The sequence below is a fragment of the Triticum aestivum genome, chromosome 2B, assembly GCF_018294505.1.
Source record: "Triticum aestivum cultivar Chinese Spring chromosome 2B, IWGSC CS RefSeq v2.1, whole genome shotgun sequence".
NCBI classification, from domain to species: Eukaryota; Viridiplantae; Streptophyta; class Magnoliopsida; order Poales; family Poaceae; genus Triticum; species Triticum aestivum.
Genome location: NC_057798.1, coordinates 207,927,016 through 207,952,390, shown reverse-complemented (window position 1 = coordinate 207,952,390; position 25,375 = coordinate 207,927,016).

The following is a 25,375-nucleotide window of genomic DNA, read 5'->3' as shown; positions in this document are numbered from 1 at the left end:
ATCTTCGCCCTCCGCAGGTCGCGCTCTGCCCAGAGTTGTTCAAATGAGTCATTCAACACGTCCTGCAGCTTCATCCAGCCGGAGATCTGAACCATCTGGCTATGGACGATCGCACGCATGCTCCTGTAAGAGTCCTCGCCTGCCCGCAAGAGGTTTTCCCAGGTCGCCGCGGCGCGGGAGGACATCTCTGCTGCATTTGCTGCGTGGCAGGACATCTCTGCTCCTTCCGCGTCGTGGTCGGACCAGTCTGCTGCATCGACGGTGCGGCGGGACCTCCGTGCTGCTTCGGCGGCATGGCGGGACCTCTGTGCTGCTACTGCCGTGCGGCGGGACATGTCGGCTGCTTTCGCGGCTAAGCGGGACATCTCTCGTGCTTCCGCTTCCATGCTCACCTCTCCTTGGTGGTAATCTCTCGAACAAGAACTCACTCTAGCCATGGCAGACGCAAGAGAACGATGCTGAATGACTTGTTTGGTTTTGTGTATGAGGAGTTGAGGAAGGAATGTGCAGTCATCTTGGCATAGTACATTATTTATAACCGAGTACTAATACGCTCCTAAGTGGGAAACCGTTTAGGTTTTGATCGGTGTGAACAGGTTTGCAATTTGGAAGGTGACGGGACGCAGGCTTGACGGTTCTATAATTTCTAAGTGCGGCACTATTCTCGGATGGTGTAACATGGGCATGCTTCCTCGGCCGCGTACGTGGCGTTTGGTGCATCGCAATAGGCAATGTCAGCACACGTCTTGTTCCAAGAACCATGCGCGCTCGTTATTACCATCGCGCATGCTTCTTTTAATTAGAATGTGTGCCCGTCTAGAGCACACACATTGATCAGTCTAATTGTTTCTGTTTGTTGTGGCTAATCGCAAACAGTTCATCCGTGTGAAGTGTATGCCATCAATCGCACACACCTTTGATCTGGCTGACCGTTTCTGTCATGTTGCCTAATCGCAAACAATTAATACTTTTGAAGCGTATGCCCTCAATCGCACACGCCTTTATCTAGCTGTCCGTTTCTGTTGTTCCTCCTCATCACAAACAATTAATCCGATTGAACTGTATGCCATATATTGCACACGCCTTCATCTGGCTGCCCGTTTCCATTCTTCTTCCTCATCACAAATAGTTCATTGAACTAAACCGTATACTGTGCATCGCACACGCAACTAAAATCTAAACCGTGTTTGATGCATCCGTCATCACAAACGTTTTGCACCTTTTTTGATGGGTTTTTTTACATCACCATTTGCGATTATTGCATCACACACAGTTTCGTCGAAGGGTCTCTGATCATAGTGTCGCGTTAGCAGCATCCAGCATTAGTGTATAACTGTTGTTCCTAATTATAAGAATGAAACTATTCCAAAAAGAATTGTCACAGGCTATAGAATGGTAATTGATTATAGAAAATTAAATAAAGCAACTAGAAAAGATCATTACCCTCTGCCTTTTATTGATCAAATGCTAGAAAGATTATCTAAGCACACACATTTTTGCTTCCTTGATGGATATCCTATTTTTTCAGAAATACCTGTTTCACAATCTGATCAAGAAAAGACCACTTTTGCTTGTCCTTTTGAAACTTATGCTTATGGACGTATGCCTTTTGGTCTATGTAACGCACCTGCTACCTTTCAAAGATGTATGACTGCTATATTCTCTGATTTTTGTGAAAAGATTGATGCGGTTTTCATGGATGACTGTTCAGTTTATGGGAAGTCTTTTGATGATTGTTTAAGCAATCTTGATCGAGTTCTGCAGAGATGTGAACAAACAAATCTTGTCTTGAATTGGGAGAAGTGCCACTTCATGGTTAACGAAGGTATTGTTTTGGGCCATAAAATTTCTGAAAGAGGCATTGAGGTGGACAAAGCCAAGGTTGATGCAATTGAGAAAATGCCATGTCCTAAAGGTATCAAAGGTATTCGTAGTTTACTTGGTTATGCTGGTTTCTATAGGAGATTTATCAAAGACTTCTCTAAAATTTCTAGGCCTCTTACAAATCTTTTACAAAAGGATATTCCTTTTGTGTTTGATGATGATTGTTTGTAAATTTTCGATACACTAAAGAAAGCCTTAATTACTGCACCTGTTGTTCAACCACCTGATTGGAACTTGCCTTTTGAGAATATGTGTGATGCTAGTGATTATGCTGTTGGTGTTGTTCTAGGATAAAGAGTTGATAAGTAATTAAATGTTATCCATTATGCTAGTAAGACTCTAGACAGTGCTCGACGAACTCCTGAAAAAGAATTCTTAGCAGTGGTGTTTGCTTGTGATAAATTTAGATCCTACATTGTTGACTATAAAGTTAATGTTCACACTGATCATGCTGCTATAAAATATCTTATGGAAAAGAAAGATGCTAAACCTAGACTCATAAGGTGGGTTCTTCTGCTACAAGAATTCGATTTGCATATCATTGATAGAAAAGGAGCAGAGAACCCCGTAGCTGATAACTTGTCTAGACTTGAAAATATTCTTGATGACCCACAACCTATTTGTACCGACCAGACCTCAAACAGTCTGATCTCTGTGCATCAGTGTCATCCCTGGATCGGTAATGCTGACACGCACAGTACTCGAAGGATTTATAATAGAGTAGCAATCACACACTTATTACATCGAATGTCTCAAAAGAGAACTTATTACAATAAATATGGCTTAAGGCCATCTAAATACGATAACAGCAGAAGCTTGGAAGATAAAGTGAGTCCATCAACTCCAACGGCATCACTGAGTGAAAGATCACAACCTAAGGCACATTACTCGTCGTTTGAAAAGTCTGCAACATGAATGTTGCAGCCCGAAAATGGGTTAGCACATGGAATATGCTGGCAATGTAACACATAGAGAGTAATGAATAGAATAATGCTATCACTACATGCATATATGGCTGGTGGAAAGCTCTATGGTTACAATTTTGCACAAAGCCAATTTTTCCCTACAACAAAGGAATAAATTTTATTTAACTATCATGGTGGTTGTTAAACATTGAGAAGGTTCACCCAACTCAATCCCAATTAAGCATCATCATTAAACCCAATCAAAATTAAATTAAGTAACATGATGAGATTCACATGATAATCCAAGAACTAGATACTCAAAATGTCCATAACCGGGGACACGGCTAACCATGATTAGTTTATACACTCTGCAGAGGTTTGCGCACTTTTCCCCACAAGAATCGACCTCCTCCGTTAGATTTCTTGCACTACATGGTGTTTGAGAAATGGATGACCGAGACACAGTCTCTCAGAAGCGTTAGCACATTACGATGGGTAGACAGTTACACCTACTTTCCCCTACATCTGCTAGTCTACCACTGTAAGAGTTCACATGACTTAATCAACTATGCTAGAGCCCATAGTAGCTTGTGGCTGCACATGGAAGTTTCTAGCATGAATAATCTCATGATCCCTTTGAGCCTGGGTGGTGGTCCATAGGAGAATCACACGGTACCCCAGGATTTCCAAAAAAATACAGGCAACACTGGGTTCCCCAGGTGCCTCAATCCACCCAGATGTGTATTAAAGTTGCCACCTTAAGTTGAACCATTAATTAACAATACTCACATCTTTCATGGATACACTCACCCAATCCACGTCTACTAGCATAGCATAGCAATATAAGCAAACGTAGAAGTAACTCCCAAAGGGTTGTAATAAACAAGACAAGAGGTACTACCTCATCTACTTCCCAAAACCCACATATTAATCAGATCCTAACCATGCAATTTTCTGAGGATTGATCTAATGCAATAAAACTGGGTAGTAAAGAGGTATGATAAAAGTGTTACTTGCCTTGCTGATGATCCGTGAAACCTAGAGACTCATAGTAGCACGCAGCGCACTCCGGGTACTCTATCGTACACAAACAAGCATACAATAAGCACTCATCTAATGCACGGTAAAACTCAAATAAGAGATCTAACCAGAAAGTTCAACTTAAGAACTCCAGTTTGCAAAAAGAATCAAATCAAATGAAGCAACGAAACTCAAACGGCGAAAGAAACAAGCTTCGTTTACTAATCTGGACCTAAGTCAAATTTTACTTTAGCAAAAACTTGTTTGAGTTGGTTAAACGGAAAGAGGGTTTCAAGATGAAACTCCAGGCGCTTGAATTGCCTGATTCCGATAAACGAGCGAAAAGTTATACTAAATTGAAAATCGGATCAGAAATCGCGATCAAAAATAATCGCGAAAAACCCGAGAAAAAGAAAAACTGACGAACAGGCTAACGAACGAACGTTCGCTGTCTGCGGCTAAACGACGAAAACCGTTCGTTAAAATGAACATACGGAAGAACGTCCGCAAAATAAATAAACCAACGAACAAACCGATCTAACGAAAATAAACCAGATTTTTTTAAAAAAAAATGGATCTAGATCTAGGGTTTACCGAAATAAACCGAAAAAGAAAACGGCGGCGGCGGCGGTGGCGGTGGCGCGGCTAGGGTTCGGGTGCGGGATGGGCTGGGGCGGCGGTGTGGGCTGCGGGGCAGGGGGGCCCGGCTTATAAAGCCCCCCCCCCCCCCGGGCGGAGTCGCGCTCGGGTACGACACGGAGTCAGTTTACTTTTTTTAAATAATTCCGTCGTGCAGAAAAAGAAAGAAAAGAAATACTGAATGGACTCCAAAAATCCCGAAATAAATTTTCCCCGTCCTCTAATAATATGTCGGACAAGATGAACATTTATTTGGGCCTAAAATGCAATTTTCAAAAACGTGCATTTTTCCTGATTCAAATAAAGTAGCAATAAAATCCCAAAATAAAATCTTATTTGATTTTAATATTAAACCTCAAATATTTATTTATTTTGGGAAAGTCATTTTATTCCCTCTCTCTTATTTTTATAAAAGAAATATACGAAGATAAAATAATTAAAATCAAGAGATCCTCTTTTCAAAATTTGAGAAAACCCCAAATATGAAATAACGAAATCCCCAACTCTCTCCGTGGGTCCTTGAGTTGCGTAGAATTTCTCGGATCAAGCCAAATGCATAAAAATATGATATGCAATGATGATCTAATGTATAACATTCCAAATTGAAAATTTGGGATGTTACAAACCTACCCCCCTTAAGATGAATCTCGCCCTCGAGATTCGGGTTGGCTAGAAAATAGGTGAGGGTGGTCCTTCCGTAAATCTTCCTCTCGCTGCCAGGTGGCTTCATCTTCAGTATGGTGGCTCCACTGAACTTTGCAGAACTTGATAACCTTGTTGCGCGTGACTCGACTGGCAAACTCGAGAATTTTGACTGGTTTCTCCTCATAGGTCAAATCACTATCCAACTGAATCGCTTCCAGTGGCACTGTATCTCTCAGAGGGATATCGGCCATCTCTGTGTGGCACTTCTTCAACTGGGAAATGTGGAACACATCATGAACTCCTGACAGTCCTTCAGGCAATTCCAACTTGTAAGAAACTTGTCCCATTCATTCCAGAACTTTCTATGGTCCCATAAAACGTGGTGCTAACTTTCCCTTAACTCCAAAACGCTTAACTCCTCAAAGTGGGGACACTCGGAGATAAACTCTGTCTCCAACTTCGTAAATTGTCTCCTTGCGTTTAGAATCTGCATAGCTCTTCTGCCTGGACTGGGCTACTTTGAGTCTATCACGAATCAGCTTAACCTTCTCTTCAGACTCTTTAATCAAATCTGGTCCAAACAACTGACGGTCTCCAACTTCATCCCATAACAACAGTGTTCTGCACCTCCTTCCGTACAAATCTTCGAAAGGGGCCATCTTCAAACTAGATTGATAACTGTTGTTGTAAGAGAACTTTGCATAAGGCAAATTTTCGTCCCAACTAGATCCATAATCTAGCGCACAAGCTCTCAACATGTCCTCCAGAATCTGATTGACTCTCTCGGTCTGTCCATCTGTCTGTGGATGAAAGGCTGTCCTGAACTCTAGCCTGGTACCCAAAGTTTCGTGCAACTGATTCCAGAACTTTGAGGTACCGGGTTCCTCTATTTGATACAATGGTCCTCGGAACTCCATGCAGACATACAATCTTGGTCATGTATATCTTTGCCAACTTAGCACTGGTACAAGTGGTCTTCACTGGGATGAAATGAGCTACCTTCGTCAAACGATTCACTACAACCCATATCGAGTCATAGCCTGAACGAGTCCTAGGCAATCCCGTGATAAAATCCATGCCTAGCTTATCCCACTTCCATTCGGGTATCGGCAATGGCTGTAGCAATCCTGCTGGCTTCTGATGCTCTGCCTTTACTCTCTGACATACATCACAAACTGCTACATACTCCGTGATATCCTTCTTCATTCTGGTCCACCAGAAACTGTCCTTCAAATCCAGATACATCTTGGTATTTCCTGGGTGAATCGAATACGGTGAATCATGGGCCTCCTGCAGAATCAACTTCCTGATCTCCGGGTCATTAGGCACATAAACGTGGTCCTCAAACCATAAGGTATCGTGCTCATCCTCATGAAATCCCTTAGCTTTTCCTTTGCTCATCTTCTCCTTTATCTTGGCAATCTCCTTGTCTGTCTTCTAAGCTTCTCTGATCGTATCCATCAAAGTAGACTGAATCTCCAATGCTGCTACATAGCCTCTCGGAACTATCTCCAAACATAGCTCGCGAAGATCCTCGGCTAACTCCTTTGGTAACTCTCCGGTCATGAGGGTCTTGACATGGCTCTTGCGGCTCAATGCATTGGCTACTACGTTAGCCTTTCCTGGATGATAATGCAACCTCTTCATTCTTCGAGTAGACCAGAATATCATCAATGAACACCACGACGAACTTATCCAAAAACTCCATAAACACTTTGTTCATCATATTCATGAAATAGGCAGGTGCGTTAGTCAGACCAAATGACATAACGGTATACTCATATAGCTCGTACCTTGTGGTAAAAGCTGTCTTGGGTATATCCTGCTCTCGAATCTTCAACTGGTGGTACCCTGATCACAGATAGATCTTGGAAAATACTTTAGCTCCTTGCAATTGGTCAAACAAATCATTGATCATCGGCAGTGGGTACTTGTTCTTGATTGTCACTTCATTCAATCCCCGATAATCAACAACCATCCTCAATGATCCATCCTTCTTCTCCACTAGAAGCACTGGCGATCCCCAAGGTGACGAACTTGGGCGGATATAGCCTTTATCCAGTAACTCCTTAATCTGCTTCTTAATTTCTTCCAAATCCTTTGCGGGCATCCTGTACGGTCTCTTAGATATTTTCCCTGTGCATGGCAAAAGCTCAATCAAAAACTCAATGTCTCTATCCGGCGGCATGCCTGGCAACTCTTCTGGAAATATGTCAGGGAAATCCTTCACCACTGGTACTTCCTCATGTACAACTCCTGATAAGGAATTCACTTGAGTCCTCTTCGGCACATGCCGGGATACATACTTAATCATTTTTCCTTCTGGGTGGTGAGAAAAATCGACTTGCTGGCGCAATCGATGTTTCCTCCATACAACAATAGCCAATCCATACCCAGAATCACATCCAAATCTTGCGACTCCAAAATTATCAAATCCAAGGGGAAAACATGCCTACCTATGGTCAATGGCATCTGAAAACATCCTTGGCTTGCCATATACTCTGCTCCTGGTGAGCTTACTAACATAGGTGTTCTAAGAACTTTGGTGGGCAGTTTATACTTATCCACAAATCCCCTTGATATGTATGAGTGCGATGCACCGGTATCAAAAAGAACGATTGCAGTAAATGACTTAACCAAAAACTTACCTATTACTGCATCTGGCTGGGCTTCAACCTCCTCCATGTTAACGTGGTTCACCTGTCCCCTGTTGAAAGGGTTCGGCTTCTTCCCAGAGCTTCCATTGCCATTTCCATTCTTAGCTTCAGGACATTTATTGGCATAATGTCCAGTCTTGTGGCACTTGTAGCAAGTGACGTGGCTCAGATCCTTCTTGGCTGGGGTTGATGGGTTGGTACGGTTCTGGCCGTTTCTTCCTCCATTACCATTCCCATTCCTGGGACCATTATGGTTGTGCGAACCACCTCCATTATGATTGTGGCCTCCATGGGTATGCTGAAAAGGTCCTCCCGAGTTTGGGGTAAAATGAGGCTTCTGCTGAGCTCCAAAATTGTACTTCCCTTGTCCATACTTCCTCTTGCGGCTGTCAATCTGTTGCTGCTTCCCTTCAATCACGAGAGCTCTATCTACCAACTCCTGGTAGTTGTTGAAGGTTGCCACCATGAACTGCATGCTCAGCTCATCATTCAGTCCTTCCAGAAACTTCTCCTGGTTAGCTGCATCCGTAGCAACATCATCTGGGGCATAACATGCTAGCTTACTAAGGTCATCCACATACTGGCCAACTGTTCGTCCTCCTTGGCGCAAGTTGCGAAACTCACGCTTCTTCATGGCCATAGCTCCTGCTGAAACATGGGCAGTACGAAAATCCTGCTAAAACTGGTCCCATGTGACAGTGTCGATGGGGTAAGTGGCTGTAAAATTCTCCCACCATGATGTTGCGGGTCCATCAACCTGGTGTGCGGCAAAACGCACTCTCTCCGCATTTGTGCATCCTGCAGTGGTCAACTCCCTTCCAATCTTGTGGAGCCAATCATCTGCAACTATCGGCTCGGTGCTACTGGAGAACACCGGCGGATTTAGCCTCAAGAAACGGGCTAAGTGATCAACAGGTGGTGGTGGTGGTGGGTTGTTGTTGTTGTTGTTGTTCCCCTGATTCTGATTCTGGACTAGTATCTGCATTAATGCATTCTGCTGCTGGATCAACTGAGTGAGCTCCGGTGGGAAAGCAAATCCATTGTCACGTCTCGGAGGCATCTGAGGGTTTAGAAAGGATGAGAATATAGAATAGAAATAGTTCTAGAGGGAAAACACTACCCATATGCACATGAGACAAAATCAATCAATATCACTTCAATCAATTCAAACAAGGGCATACAACGGTCTAACTATCATTACAAAAGTGCTCGGATTATACTATATACATGGGGGAATACTACTACTATTATGGTGGTCGACTAGAAAAATTGATCGGTCGACGACTCCATGCTATCTGCTCCAGCTTCATCAATGTAGTCATCATCTCTATCGTTGGGGTCCGAGTCGATGTCGTCGATGATGATGTAGTTCTCCGGGCAAGTGGTATCATCGTCTTCTCCTCCTGGAACAGGGAATCCCATGAACACTTTTAGCTTCTTCTTCAGGTCATCATTCTTCTCCACGAGTGTCGTCATTTCCTCCTCATATCCATCGCGTGTAGTCTTGAGTTCTTCTTCCAGCTCCATGATCCTGGTCATAGCCTTCTTCAGATCTATCATGCCTGCGCACATCTGGTTCTCCTGGCATCTAATGTGTTGGTTTAACTCCTGGATGAATGCTGCAATGGATCTATCCTTACTGGTGCTGATCATCTCCCATTGCTCATCTCGGCGCCCACAAATCTGGTAGATAGTATCCTTGAGATTCTTGTGGTAAACTTCTCCAATGCGTCCGATAGTAATGTCGGCTGCCATGCTCTTTCCTAGACTCCAGGTTGGTGCATCAAAGGAAAACTCTATGGGTTCAGTGAGTGGCATGAACCTGGAATTTGAACTTGAATCATCCAACGCTCCTCTTCTGGTAAAGTGGCGATGTAGGTCCCGGTGAAGCTTGGTACTCCGATGTTCAGGTATCTAGTGACTTCCTTCAAGTGGCGTCCAAAAGGTGTATCTTCATCCAGTTGCGCGAACTTGTTCCTTGCATCCGCCATCCTAAAGAGTAGAAAAGGGAGAGGAGTCAGAAATGAGAAGAGAGTAGTGACCTAGGGCTTTAGCTTAGTGGTCATGTCCTACAGTCAGCATGTGCTCTGATACCATCTTGTAGCGACCAGACATCAAATAGTCTGATCTCTGTGCATCAGTGTCATCCCTGGATCGGTAATGCTGACACGCACAATACTTGAAGGATTTATAATAGAGTAGCAATCACACACTTATTACATCGAATGTATCAAAAGAGAACTCATTACAATAAATATGGCGTAAGGCCATCTAATTACGATAATAGCGGAAGGCTTGGAAGATAAAGTGAGTCCATCAACTCCAACGGCATCACTGAGTGAAAGATCACGACCTAAGGCACCTTACTCATCGTCTGAAAAGTCTGCAACATGAACGTTGCAGCCCGAAAACGGGTCAGCACATGGAATATGCTGGCAATGTAACACATAGAGAGTAATGAACAGAATAATGCTATCACTACATGCATATATGGCTAGTGGAAAGCTCTATAGTTATAGTTTTGCGTAAAGCCAATTTTTCCCTACAACAAAGGAATAAACTTTATTTAACTATCATGGTGGTTGTTAAACATTGAGAAGGTTCACCCAACTCAATCCCAATTAAGCATCATCATTAAACCCAATCAAAATTAAATTAAGTAACATGATGAGATTCACATGATAATCCAAGAACTGGATACTCAAAACTTCCATAACCGGGGACACGGCTAACCATGATTAGTTTATACACTCTGCAGAGGTTTGCGCACTTTTCCCCATAGGACTCGATCTCCTTCGTTAGATTTCTCGCACTACATGGTGTTTGAGAAACGGATGACCGAGACACAGTCTTTCAGAAGCGTTAGCACTTATGATGGGTAGACAGTTACACCTACTTTCCCCTACATCTGCTAGTCTACCACTGTAAGAGTTCACATGACTTAATCAATTGTGCTAGAGCCCATAGTAGCTTGTGGCTGCACACGGAAGTTTCTAGCATGAATAATCTCATGATCCCTTTGAGCCTGGGTGGTGGTCCATAGGAGAATCACACGGTACCCCGGGATTTCCAAAAAAATACAGGCAACACTGGGTTCCCCAGGTGCCTCGATCCACCCAGATGTGTATTAAAGTTGTCACCTTAAGTTGAACCATTAATTAACAATACTCACATCTGTCATGGATACACTCACCCAATCCACGTCTACTAGCATAGCATAGCAATATAAGCAAACGTAGAAGTAACTCCCAAAGGGTTGGTAATAAACAAGGCAATAGGTACTACCTCATCTACTTCCCAAAACCCACATATTAATCAGATCCTAACCATGCAATTATTTGAGGGTTGATCTAATGCAATAAAACTGGGTAGTAAAGAGGTATGATAAAAGTGTTACTTGCCTTGCTGATGATCCGTGAAACCTAGAGACTCGTAGTAGCACGCGGCGCACTCCGGGTACTCTATCGCAAACAAACAAGCATACAATAAGCACTCATCTAATGCACGAGTAAAACTCAAATAAGAGATCTAACCAGAAAGTTCAACTTAAGAACTCCGGTTTGCAAAAAGAATCAAATCAAACGAAGCAACGAAACTCAAACGGCGAAAGAAACAAGCTTCGTTTACTAATCTGGACCTAAGTCAAATTTTACATTAGCAAAAATTTGTTTGAGTTGGTTAAACCGAAAGAGGGTTTCAAGATGAAACTCCAGGCGCTTGAATCATCTGATTCCGATAAATGAGCGAAAAGTTATACTAAAACGAAAATCGGATCAGAAATCGTGATCGAAAATAAACGCGAAAAACCCGAGAAAAAGAACAACTGACGAACAGGCTAACGAACGAACGTTCGCTTTCGGCGGCTAAATGACGAAAACCGTTCATTAAAATGAACATATGGACGAATGTCCGCAAAATAAATAAACCAATGGAAAGACCGATCTAACGAAAATAAACCGGAATTTACAAAAAAAGGATCTAGATCTAGGGTTTACCGAAATTAACCGAAAAAGAAACGGCGGCGGCGGCGGTCAACTCCGGCGGTGGCGTCTCCGGCGGCGGTGGCAGGGCGGCGCTGGTGGCGGCGGCGGTGGCGGGGCGGCAGTGGTGGCGGCGGCGGCGGCGGCAGGGCGGCGGCGCGGGTAGGGTTCGGGCGCGGGGTGGGCTGGGGCGGCGGTGTGGGCTGCGGGGCAGGGGCCGGCTTATAAAGCCGCCCCCCGGCGGAGTCCCGCTCGGGTACGGCCCGGAGTCAAAAATAATTCTGTCGTGCAGAAAAAGAAAGAAAAGAAATACTAAACGGACTCCAAAAATCCCGAAATAAATTTTCCCCGTCCTCTAAAAATATGCCGGACAAGATGAACATTTATTTGGGCCTAAAATGCAATTTTGAAAAAGGCGCATTTTTCCTAATTTAAATAAAATAGCAATAAAATCCCAAAATAAAATATTATTTGATTTTAATATTAAACCTCCCATATTTCTTTTTTTTTGGGAAGTCCTTTTATTCCCTCTCTCTTATTTTTATAAAAGAAATATACGAAGATAAAATAATTTTAATATTAAACCTTCAATGTTCTTTTGTACAACTCTCATTTCAGATTCTTTGTAGGAAAACTCCTCTCCAAATGGGAAGGACCCTATGTTATCGAGGAGGTTTATCGATCCGGAGCTATCTAAATAAATAATGCCGAAGGTACTAACCCGAAGGTTGTTAATGGGCAATGAATAAAACATTATATCTCAGGTACGCCCATTAATGTTGAAGGCAATATTATCCAAACTATGACACCGGAAGAACACATAAAAGAAACCTTCCGGAACACTCCAGGATTATGAAAAAAGCAAGGTACGTGATACGGTAAGAAAACGGACTCCGAAAAATTCGCAAAAATATTTTTTGTCAGTTTTGGAATATTTAAAAAATTAGGAAAATAAGAAACTACTAGGAAAGTGACCCTGGTGGGCACAATACACCAGGGCACCCCCGGTGGGTTGTGCCCACCTCGAGTACTTTCCGGACACCGTTTTGCTTGTTCCCCAAGATAAAAAATCTTTATATACCCCCAGAACCTGTTGACCTCCGTATCGCGGAAAAATCTCCTGTTTTCTTTTCTTGTTGTTTTCTGTCAGATCTAATCCACCATGGCCGCTTCAAGCTCCTACAAGGACAAGTTCTTCAAGAACGTCATCAACCTATATCTGCGGGAGGTGATGCAGCACCCTCAAGCTATCCAGATGCGCGATGGGGTGTTGTACATCCGTGATATGCAAGGCCCCAAGGGAACTGGATCCATGGAGGCCAGGCTTGAAGTTATGGAGTAGGAAGTCTTCCGTTGCAAGAGGATGGTGGAACGTGGACTCAATGCTATCACCTCATGATCGCGGACTACACCCGTGATCTCAAGGTGGATGGCAAGTCCATGAAGGACATCGTCTTCTCCTTCTACGAACAAATCAACTTCCTCCAAAGCCAGATCTATGACCTCCAAAACCAAGTCTTTGAATATGAGGCAAGTTTTAAAGGTATGAGTTTGGCTGCCAGTTGCAGGACCCAAGAGACTCACTCTTCCTCTTATGATGGTGAGCCTCTGCCGCGGAAACCTGAGGACAAGATCGCTTCTACTTCATCACCACCACCTCCTTCTTCATCACCAAAAGAAAATTGAGTATCGGGTATGGGCACTCCCCTTGGCTTTCACTAAGCTTGGGGAGGTGCCCCGGTATCATATCATCTCCACTATCTTTTGCCTTTACTTTTCTTACTTCGATCCATAGTTATCTTTTGCTTTAGATGAATAAAATTTTAGTTCGATCCTTTCTTTTCGAGAGTTTGCTTAGTGATCAATCTTTGTAATCGTGTGCGAGATATAGAATAAAGTTTAGTTTGAGTTTTGCTTTCTTTACTTTCTTGTTTCAATAAAAATAAAGGAAATAAATGAAAAAGATCATATGCTAATCTTATGGTAAGTGATGACATTACACAAGGAAAAGCATAAGTAGTAAATTTTATTGTAGATTGAGAAACATAGCATTGGTCAATGATGCAACTCATGAAAGAATTAATAAGGTAAGAGAAGATTCGCATGCAAATACACTATCCTGGAAATCTTTTGTGATTGTGAGCACCCATCAAAATATTATATGCCAAAATTGTTGACGTTGGACAAGGAAGACAACATAATGATTTATGTTTGTTCATACTGACATGGAAGTTATATTGTCATAGATCCTTCAACATGTGGTGCTTGCCCCTATCTTTGCTAGCCAAAAATTCCGCACTAAGTAGAGATACTACTTGTGCATCCAAAACCCTTAAACCCAAATCTTGTTTGAGAGTCCACCATACCTACCTATGGATTGAGTAAGATCCTTCAAGTAAGTTGGCATTGGTGCAAAAAGGCAATAAAAATTGCTTCTAAAAGTGGAGATCATTTAGTGTAAGCGAAAATTAAGTGTTGTACGAACTTGTGATGGCGAAGAATAAAAGCGACAGACTGCATAATAAAGGTTGACATGATAAGGGGCAATATAACATGACGTTCTCTTGCACTAAGGGGTTGAGCATACAAACAAAAAGCGCATGGCAACCTCTGCTTCCCTCTGCGAAGGGCCTATCTTTTACTTTTATGTATTTAGTTTCATGCAAGAGTCAAAGTTCTTCTCTCTATTCCTTTTTTATTTTCTGCTTCGGCAAGCATCATGTGGTGAGGAAAGATCTAGGCACATATATCCAGTTGAATATGGGTAGCATGAGTTATTATTGTTGACATCACCCTCGAGGTGAATACATTGGGAGGCAAAACTATAAGCCCCCATCTTTCTATGTGTCCGGTTGAAATGTTTTGCTCATGTGTACGCGGTGAGTGTTAGCAATCATAGAAGACTAAATGATGGTTGAGTATGTGGACTTGCCTAAAGGCTCCGATATGTGACCCTTCCTAAAAAGATGATGAATTGTAGTTGCAAAGTTGACTGAGAACATAGTTTGTTGGTTTCCAATAGAGTTTATACTTTATACTTTGATGTTGTGATGAATTGTCACTCGTTCATGAGAAGTCTATGATAAAAGTTTTATGGTAAAGTTTTTTGCTGTTATAATAAGTTACATGATGCTGCTATGTCCGTATTTTTTGTTTTTATCGACACCTCTCTCTCTAAGCATGTGGATATGTTTTTCGATTTCAGTTTTCACTGGAGGAAAAGCGAGGTCTAAGGTTGGGGGAGTTGATACGTCCATTTTGCATCATGTTTAACTACTGTTATTATTTTGTTTTATTGCATAATAATGCTTTTTGGAGTAATTCTAATGCCTTTTCTCTCATAATATGCAAGGTACACACAAAGGGGGAGAATTCTGGCAGCTGGAAATCTGGACCTGAAAAAGCTACGTCATGCTACCTATTCTGCACAACTCCAAATAAGCTGAAACTTTACGAGGAAATTTTATGGAATAAATAAGATTTTTTTGGAGTCAATAAGTACTAGAAGGGGCCCACTAGGTGGGCATAACCCACCTGGGCGCGCCAAGGAGCCCAGGCGCGCCCTGGTGGGTTGTGCTCACCCAGGCCCACTTTCGGTGCCCCTCTTCTCGTATATAAGTCATTTTTACCTAGAAAAAATAAGGAGAGGACTTTCGGGACGAAGCACCGCCGTCTCGAGGCGGAACCTGGGCAGGAGCACTTTTGCCCTCCGGCAGAGTGATTCCACCGGGGGAACTTCCCTCCCAGAGGGGGAAATCATCGTCATCATCATCACCAACAACTCTCCCATCTTGGGGAGGGCTATCTTCATCAACATCTTCAACAACACCATCTCATCTCAAAACCTAGTTCATCTCTTGTGTTCGATCTTTGTACCGGAACTATAGATTGGTGCTTGTGGGTGACTAGTAGTGTTGATTACATCTTGTAGTTGATTGCTATATGGTTTATTTGGTGGAATATTATATGTTTAGGTCCATTATGCTATTTAATACCCCTCTGATCTTGAGCATGTTTATCATTTGTGAGTAGTACTTTTGTTCTTGAGGTCATGGGAGAAATCATGTTGCAAGTAATCATGTGAACTTGATATGTGTTCGATATTTTGATGATATGTATGTTGTAATTCCCTTAGTGGTGTCATGTGAACATCGACTACATGAAACTTCACCATATTTGGGCCTAAGGGAATGCATTGTGGAGTAGTTGTTAGATTATGGGTTGCGAGAGTGACAGAAGCTTAAACCCTAGTTTATGCACTATTCCGTAAGGGACCGATTGGATCCAAAATTTTAATGCTATGGTTAGAATTTATTCTTAATACTTTTCTCATAGTTCCGGATGCTTGCGAAGGGGTTAATCATAAGTAGGAGGTTTGTTCAAGTAAGAACATCACCTAAGCACACCCACATACCAAATTATTAAAGTAGCAAACACGAATTAAGCCAACATGATAAAAGTGACTAGATGAAATTCCCGTGTACCCTCAAGAACACTTTGATTATCATAAGAGACCGCTTTGGCCTGTCCTTTGCCTCAAAAGGATTGGGATACCTTGCTGCACTTTTGTTACTACTATCGTTACTTACTTGTTACAAATTATCTTGCTATCAAACTACTCTGTTACTTACAATTTCAGCACTTGCAGACATTACCTTACTGAAAACCGCTTGTTATTTCCTTCTGCTCCTCATTGGGTTCAACACTCTTACTTATCAAAAAGGCTACAATTGACCCCATATACTTGTGGGTCATCATCCATCGGTATGTTACTTACCCGAGATTCAATCGTCAGTATCTTCATACCTAGTTCAATCTCATTACCGGCAAGTCTCTTAACTCATTCCGTAATGCATCATCTTCCAACTAACTCATTAGTCACTTTGCTTGCAAGGCTTCTTATGATGTGCATTACCGAGAGGGCCCAGAGATACCTCTCCGGTACTCGGAGTGACAAATCATAATCTCGATCTATGCCAACCCAACAAACACCTTCGGAGATACCTATAGAGCATCTTTATAATCACCCTGTTACGTTGTGACGTTTGATAGCACACAAGGTATTCCTCCGATATCCGGGAGTTGCATAATCTCATAGTCGAAGGAATATGTATTTGACATGAAGAAAGCAATAGGATAAAACTGAACGATCATAATGCTAAGCTAATGAATGGGTCTTGTCCATCACATCATTCTCCTAATGATGTGATCCCGTTTATCAAATGACAACACATGTCTATGGTTAGGAAACTTAACCATCTTTGATCAACGAGCTAGTCTAGTAGAGGCTTACTAGGGACACAATATTTTGTCTATGTATCCACACATGTATCAAGTTTCCGGTTAATACAATTCTAGCATGAATAATAAACATTTATCATGAAATAAGAAAATATAAAATAACAATTTTATTATTGCCTCTAGGGCATATTCCTTTAGTTTCCCACTTGCACTAGAGTCAATAATCTAGATTACGTTGTAATGATTCTAACACCCATGGAGTCTTGGTGCTGATCATGTTTTGCTCGTGGAAGAGGCCTAGTCAACGGGTCTGCTATATTCAGATCCGTGTGTATTTTGCAAATCTCTATGTCTCCCACCTTGACTAGTTCACGGATGGAGTTGAAGCGTCTCTTGATGTGTTTGGTATTTTTGTGAAATCTGGATTCCTTCGCTAAGGCAATTGCTCCAGTATTGTCACAAAAGATTTTCATTGGACCCAATGCACTAGGTATTACACCTAGATCAGATATGAACTCCTTCATCCAGACTCCTTCATTTGCTGCTTCCAAAGTAGCTATGTCATGGAATTAATGCGGCAGATGCCCTAGCAAAAGGACCTAGGTGTGGAGCCACCGCAATGTAGTTAGATTGAAGGGGTTAAATGGAACAAAGGACACAGAGAGTTTTACCCAGGTTCGGCCCCTCTCAGCGAGGTAAAGGCCTACTACTGCTTTAGGTTGTATTGCTTGGGTTTCGATTACCAGGCAGCGAATATGCTTGACCTAGTTCTCGACTTGTTGTTTCTTGCCTTAACCTGCCACCGGGTCACCCCTTTATATACACATGTTGATGCCGGCGGCTTACAGAGTTTCAGCCGGCTCATACACAACATGTCCAGCTCGGTGGCCAAACTAAGCTTTCCTTAACATACAAGTTAAACATATGGCGGTTTATACCCATGGGCCTCAAGTCGCCTCTGGGTCTTGGGCCCTCAGTAAGCTTGCTTTATGGACCGCCATCTTCAACATCTTATTGGGCCTTCTCATCATGAACCGCTAGGGGTATGACCCAGACCCTCCTGGGCGGGTCATATCTAATAGTTATATCCCCAACATTAGGCCCTAGGTTGATGTGAACTTGTTCATATCAATCTTCAGTACTTGACTTAGAAAAAATCCTTCATCGTCAATCTTTATGAAATCTTATAACCCGCCATGACATCAGCTCATAGAATTGTGTTAACCCGCCATGACGTCATCTTGCATTAATATCGCACGAGGCCCAAATCTCAATATATCTTCATCTTTAATGAACCTCCCGAAAACTGAGGCATCTATGTTGTCACATATTTTTTGGCCTCCTCGATTTCCGCACATGCCATCTATCCACTGCCTTATAAGTAGGGACAAGGGTCCTTTTCATTTCCCCCCTTGCCTCCTCATCTTCATCCTCTTTCTCGCAACACCACAAGTGCCCGAGCTCCGCGGCCGTCGACCTTGCGAACTACCCCAACTCAGGTCGCTGCATTGACATGAACGAACCAGAGCACCGCAGCACGCCTTCGTTGTCCATCAGCCCCAGTAAGTTCTCCTCTTTTCTCACAGCCGATCTCCATTAGGGTTTGCTCAAGTTCATCAGAGTTCATCTCCGTTCTTTCCTGTTCCTCCTTAATTCATGTAGTTTTTGATCTGACTACAGTACCAAAATTGTGCGGTAGTAGGTTAGCACTCATTTTTAATATGTGAATACCTCCCCTCCATAGGAGATCTCATCTGAGCACATGAATTGTCTCCCTGCCGCCACCTTAGGTGTAGAATTTTTCTTCATTATCTAAACTGTTGTAGGTCCAAAATTATAATACCAATCTGTGAAAACTGTTTGTCCAACACTTAGCAATCCTTCACTCATAGATCTGAAAACTAACAACTGTGTGGGTGGCTTAGCTGATAAACCATAACCCGTCAGGTACCATTAGTCCCCTCTTAGGCCGCCAACAGATATCTCTGCATAACTCAACGCTATCCTCCGGCTTAACACACTACCTATTTATAGTTCTTACCTTTGAATCAATAGTCGGCTTAACAATATAATCTTAAACCGGCAATATTTTCTTTTAAGACCTTCATCCTCAACAATGACTAAGACCATCACTTCATGCAACTGGGTAGCTTCCCGGGACACCGAGGAGGATTTGAACGATTTTGTGCAGACATGCGTCTTAGCCAAAAAAGATGTCATCCACTAGAGGGTCCCAGGCACTGAAAATCCTCCTGAGCGCAAGGAGCGCGAAGTGATTGTTTTTACTGATCATATGATCCAGGGGTTTACCCCGCCTGGTTTAAAATTCTTCTGTGGCGTGCTACACTTTTTTCAGCTCCATCCTCAAGATATTGGGCCCAATTCTGTTTCCAACATCTGCAACTTCCAAGTTTTTTGCGAGGCTTATCTTCAACAAGAGCCCACTATCAAACTGTTCAGGGAATTCTATTACTTGAACCGGCAGACTGAATTCACAGACGGCCCAGCTTGGAGCTAGGCAGAATTTCAATTTAGAGGCGGAAAGAAGCCACCTTCCCAGCCGCCAAGCTGCCCAGTCATCCTAAGGACTGGAACCAGACTTGGTTTTACTGCCAAGATACATCTCCAGAGGGTGAAAATCCCCTGCAGGTTACTGTGTATACTAGCTTAGCAACCAACATCCACTCCCAGAGCAGATCAGCACAAAGGAACAGGACAAATATGCGCCCATTTTTTCAAAAATTAGAGCCCTCATGGCTAACGGCTTAACCGGCATCGACCTTGTTCGGTGTTGGGTCGCCTGGAGAATTCTGCCCTTAAGCCGCCGCCCCGGCTTAATGCGCGAATACACCGGCGACATAAAAGATCCACAACACCATTGCGAGATTCAGTTGACTGATGAATATATCAATATTGCGACCAAGGCTTTACTGAACAAGAGCTTGGTAGATTGCAGCAAAGCCGGACTTAATCCTTTCTGCACTCTCAACAAGCCGCCAGCTGTAAATTTTGCACATAAATTTTCAGTTGAATCAAGTTTTCATTTAAACTGTCCTCTTATAATCGTCTAACTTCCATAGGCCGATTCTCCTTTTTAGGATAAGAAGCTATAGGATAATCTGGCCAACAAGACTCAAACAAAGAACAAGGCTAAAAAGCCTGCCAAGAAGAAGACCGACCCCTCCGAGTTACTTAACTTGGATGACGATGATGATGATGATGATGAAGATGAGTCGGTGGTAGAACTTGATTCTCTTGTCACATTTTTTGTACATCTCATTGACAACGGCTATTACCAGGATGACGCAGAAGCCAGCCGTGCGGGTGATGAAGAGGCAATTGTTCTTTCCTCCGGCTCAGAACCTCTGCCAAAACAGAAAATCCGACAAGCAAGCCAAAAAGTAAGGTTTTCTCATCCTTTAGCTTATTTGGATCCCAACTTTATTTTGAAGAAGCAGCAACATGAAGCTCGCCACACAACCCGGAACAGTGGAGGCGGGATCCTTTCCTCCGGCTTACCGAACACACCAGCCCCTCGCAAGTGTCGTCCAGAGGTTTCACCAATTTCCGACTTAGCTTATCCCAAGGCGGGTCTTTTTCGACAACCTCTTAATCCTTCCGACTCAAATTACCAGGGAACATCTTATTCCTCCTCTGGCGACTCAACGAGAACTCATGTACCAATCTTCAAGACTGTGCCTGGGTAAGAATGTTAAATCAACGAACCAGGCAATCGGACTATGCGGCTTTATTACGCTCACTTAGCCATAGGAGTTTGACAAGAAAAACTTAGGCGCAGCCCCTGGTGTTCGGAAGTCCGAACTTGGGGCGCTATACACGCCTGATCGGATAAAAACCGATTCATCGCATAATGCGGAAAAAATCGCTAAAGATTTGTAACCTCTCGAACAGCTGACCGGCTCTCGCTGCATCATGACAGTCAGTTTTCGGCTTTCTCTACTGAGGTGCTCATCCGGAAGAACCGGGACACAATCGCAGTAGTTCTCCCTTTACTACCCTAGCCGATATAGTGGAACGTAAGGTAGTAAGCACAGGAGCCAGGCAACCCAACTATTGACCAAACACATGATTCGGAGTCGATGCATATAATGATATAAGTTCGGGGTGCCGAACTGTACTGTTAAAGTGTTCGGACTTTATTGTCGTATTGTGGGGTATGATGAAGCCCCTGGCGAATTAAGGCATACCAGAGTGTACGAGCGTAATTGATAAGAATATAAAGACAAGGAAAAAAATCAAGCAATAAGTTGACGCCGCAAACATTGAGCCACAAATTATTTTCCATTGTAATTTGATTAATACGTCAAGGAGTATTTGTACAAGTAATGCGATAAGAAAATAGGGATATTTGACAAGCCAGGACCAAGGGCGAGCTGTGTGAGGGTTTCTAAAACAGGTATAACGATCATTAGCAGAGACCACCTGGGGGTTCCCTTGTACGTCAAAGCTTCTTGCCTTCTTGGTGTATCCGTCCCTTGATAGGTCTGATGATCAGGTTGTCAGGAAAAAACCTGGGGGGGGGGAGAAACCTAAAAAGAAAAAGGAATAGTAAAAGTATGCGGGTCCAGGAGCGGTTGAGCCATATTGTGGACCATGGTCTAGCTGTGCCTCCATCTATGCCCATGGTATTTTGAGTGTGAAGTTATGTACGCGTGGTACCAATGCCGCTGTTTGGTCCGGAATTGGATGGAGGCCCAATTGCTAGTCAAGCTCTTGACGAACTGGACCGTCCTGCTGCGGAGTAGTTCGGACTCGTTTGACAGTGTCCGAGAGCTCGGCCGCTGAATTGCGGTTATGCCTGAAAAGGCCACTCTGTACTTCTGCTGCAAGGGTCGTGCTACGTCTTGAGCTTGCGTTGGTTTTCCTTGAAGAGGAGGGTGATGCAGCAATAGTAGCGTAAGTATTTCCCTCAGTTTTTGAGAACCAAGGTATCAATCCAGTACGAGGCTCCTTAAAAGTCCCAAGCACCTACACAAACAAACAAAGAACTCGCAACCAATGCAATAAAGGGGTTGTCAATCCCTTCACGACCACTTGCGAAAGTGAGATCTGATAGAGATAGTATGGTAAGATAAATATATTTTTGGTATTTTATAATATAGAAAGGAAAAGTAAAGATGCAAATAAAAGTAGATTGAAAGCTTATATGATAAAAGATAGACCCGGGGGGCATGGGTTTCACTAGTGGCTTCTCTAAAGATAGCATAAGTATTACGGTGGGTGAACAAATTACTGTCGAGCAATTGATAGAAAAGCGAATAATTATGAGATTATCTAGGCATGATCATGTGTATAGGCATCACGTCCGCGACAAGTAGACCGACTCCTGCCTGCATCTACTACTATTACTCCACACATCGACCGCTATCCAGCATGCATCTAGAGTATTAAGTTCATAAGAACAGAGTAAAGAATTAAGAAAGATGACATGATGTAGAGGGATAAACTCATGCAATATGATATAAACGCCACCTTTTTATCCTCGACGGCAACAATACAATACGTGCCTTGCTGCCCCTGCTGTCACTGGGAAAGGACACCGCAAGATTGAACCCAAAGCTAAGCACTTCTCCCATTGCAAGAAAGATCAATCTAGTAAGCCAAACCAAACTAATAATTCGAAGAGACTTACAAAGATAACTTAATCACATATAAAAGAATTCAGAGGAGATTCAAATATTTCTCATAGATAAACTTGACCATAAACCCACAATTCATCGGATCTCGACAAACACACCACAAAAAGAGTTACATCGAATAGATCTTCAAGAAGATCGAGGAGAACATGGTATTGAGATCCAAAAAGTGAGAATAAGTCATCTAGCTAATAACTATGGACCCGAAGGTCTGTGGTAAACTACTCACAACTCATCGAAGGGGCTATGGTGTTGGTGTAGAAGCCCTCCATGGTCGATTCCCCCTCCGGTGGAGCACCGACGAAGGATCCAAGATGGGATCTCGCGGATACAGAAGGTTATGGTGGTGGAAATAGTTTTTCGTTGGCTCCTTTGATGTTCTCGGGGTACGTGGGTATATATAGGAGGAAGAAGTAGGTCGGTGGCCGATAGGGGGCGCGTAGGGGTGGGCGCGTCCTCCACCCTCATGGCCGCCTTGACTGCTTCTTGACTTGCACTCCAAGTCCTCTGGATCACGTTCGTTCCAAAAATCACGCTCCCGAAGGTTTCATTCCGTTTGGACTCCGTTTGATATTCCTTTTCTTCGAAATACTGAAATAGGCAAAAAAACAGCAATACGGGCTGGGCCTCCTTTTAGTAGGTTAGTCCCAAAAATGATATAAATGTGTAAAGTAAAGCCCATAAACATCCAAAACGGGTAATATAATAGCATGGAACAATCAAAAATTATAGATACGTTGGAGACGTATCAGGCCGTGGTGTGCTCCTCGGTGCGGAGGGGGCGTTCCGTGTTTCCAATGATTGTTCTAACACCAAGTGGCCCGGGCATCTTGAGCTTGAGGTAAGCGTAGTGCGGGACTGCATTGAATCGAGCAAATGCGATGCGTCCGAGTAGTGCGTGGTAGCCACTGTGGAAGGGGATCATATCGAAGATCAATTCTTTGCTTCAGAAATTATCTGGGGATCGGGAGACCACTTCCAGTGTGATTGACCCCATACAGCGGGCCTCTACACCTGGTATGACACCTTTAAAGGAGGTTTTTGTGGGCTTGATCCTTGAGGGATCGATACCCATTTTGTGCACTGTATCCTGATAGAGCAGGTTCAGGCTGCTGCCACCATCCACGAGGACCCATGTAAGGTGAAATCCATCAATGATTTGGTCAAGGACCAATGCGGCTGAACCACCATGATGGATACTAGTCGGATGGTCCCTGCGATCGAAGGTGATCGGACAGGACGACCATGGGTTGAACTTTGGGGCGACTGGCTCCATTGCGTAGACGTCCCTGAGTGCGCGCTTGCGCTCCCTCTTGGGGATATGGGTAGCGAATATCATGTTTACCATTTTAACTTGGGGGGGGGCTTCTTCTGTCCCCCTGTGTTCTTCTCGGCATTTAACTTGCCGACCCGTTTGAAGACCCAACATTCTCTGTTGGTATGATTGGCTAGTTTATCAGGAGTGCCGTGGATTTGACATGGACGATTGAGTATGCGGTGCAAACTGGACGGGCCCGGATTGTTTCTCTTAAATGGCTTCTTCCGCTGACCGGACATAGAGCCACTGAATCCGGCGTAGACAGCCGTGTCTTCGGTGTTGTCACCGTTGCTTCGACGCTTGTGTCTGTTGTGCCGTGGCTTGTCGTTGCTATTTCTGGCCTCCGAAGTGCCAGGTTCGCTTGCATGATTATTGCTACGGGCTAGCCAGTTATCCTCTCCCGAGCAAAAGCGGGTCATAAGTGTTGTGAGGGCTGCCATGGACTTCAGCTTTTCTTGGCCGACGCTTGTATCCACCATGTATATGTCGTACGAGGAGGTGGCTGTCCAACGCCCAGTAGGCGGTGGTTCCTGCTCCTCTCCGGCATCGTCGTCCATACTGTCGATGTCTTCGGAGTCGTAATCAAGCATGTCGGTGAAGTCGTCGATAGTGGCTATAAAGTGGGTGGTGGGTGGGAAACAAAGTTCTTCGTCGTCCGCTTCCAATTCGAGCCGCACATAGTTCGGCCGAGAGTCCCCCGACAAGGAGAGGGATTTCAAAGAGTTTAACACATCACCTAGAGGTGAGTGCTGGAAGATGTCCGCGGAGCTGAACTCCAAGATCAGCGCCCAATCAGGTACGATGGACACGGATGCACGCGGTCCAGAGCCTATGGCCGGAGATGAATCCAAGGTTCCGGTGACATAAGCCCCGCTCAGTGTTGGGTCTGTGTGCGGCTCGAATGCCACTGAGTCTGCGGCTTCCGTGGCGGGGTTGAGCTTCCCGTCTTCAGACGAAGCGGTCTGATACGTCCATTTTGCATCATGCTTTGATATTGATATTTATTGCATTATGGGCTGTTATTACTCATTATGTCACAATACTTATGCCTTTTCTCTCTTATTTTACAAGGTTTACACGAAGAGGGAGAATGCCGGCAGCTGGAATTCTGGGCTGGAAAAGGAGTAAATATTAGAGACCTATTCTGCACAACTCCAAAAGTCCTGAAACTCCACGGAAGTTATTTTTGGAATTAATAAAAAATACCGAGCAAAAAAAATACCAGAGGGGGGCCACCAACCGTCCACGAGGGTGGGGGGCACGCCCTACCCCCCTGGGCGCGCCCCCTGTCTCGTGGGCCCCCTGGCAGGCCTCCGGTGCCCATCTTCTGCTATATGATGTCTTTTACCCTGGAAAAAATCAGAAGCAAGCTTTCGGGATGAGACACCGCCGCCACGAGGTGGAACCAATCTAGGGCTCTGGCGGAGCT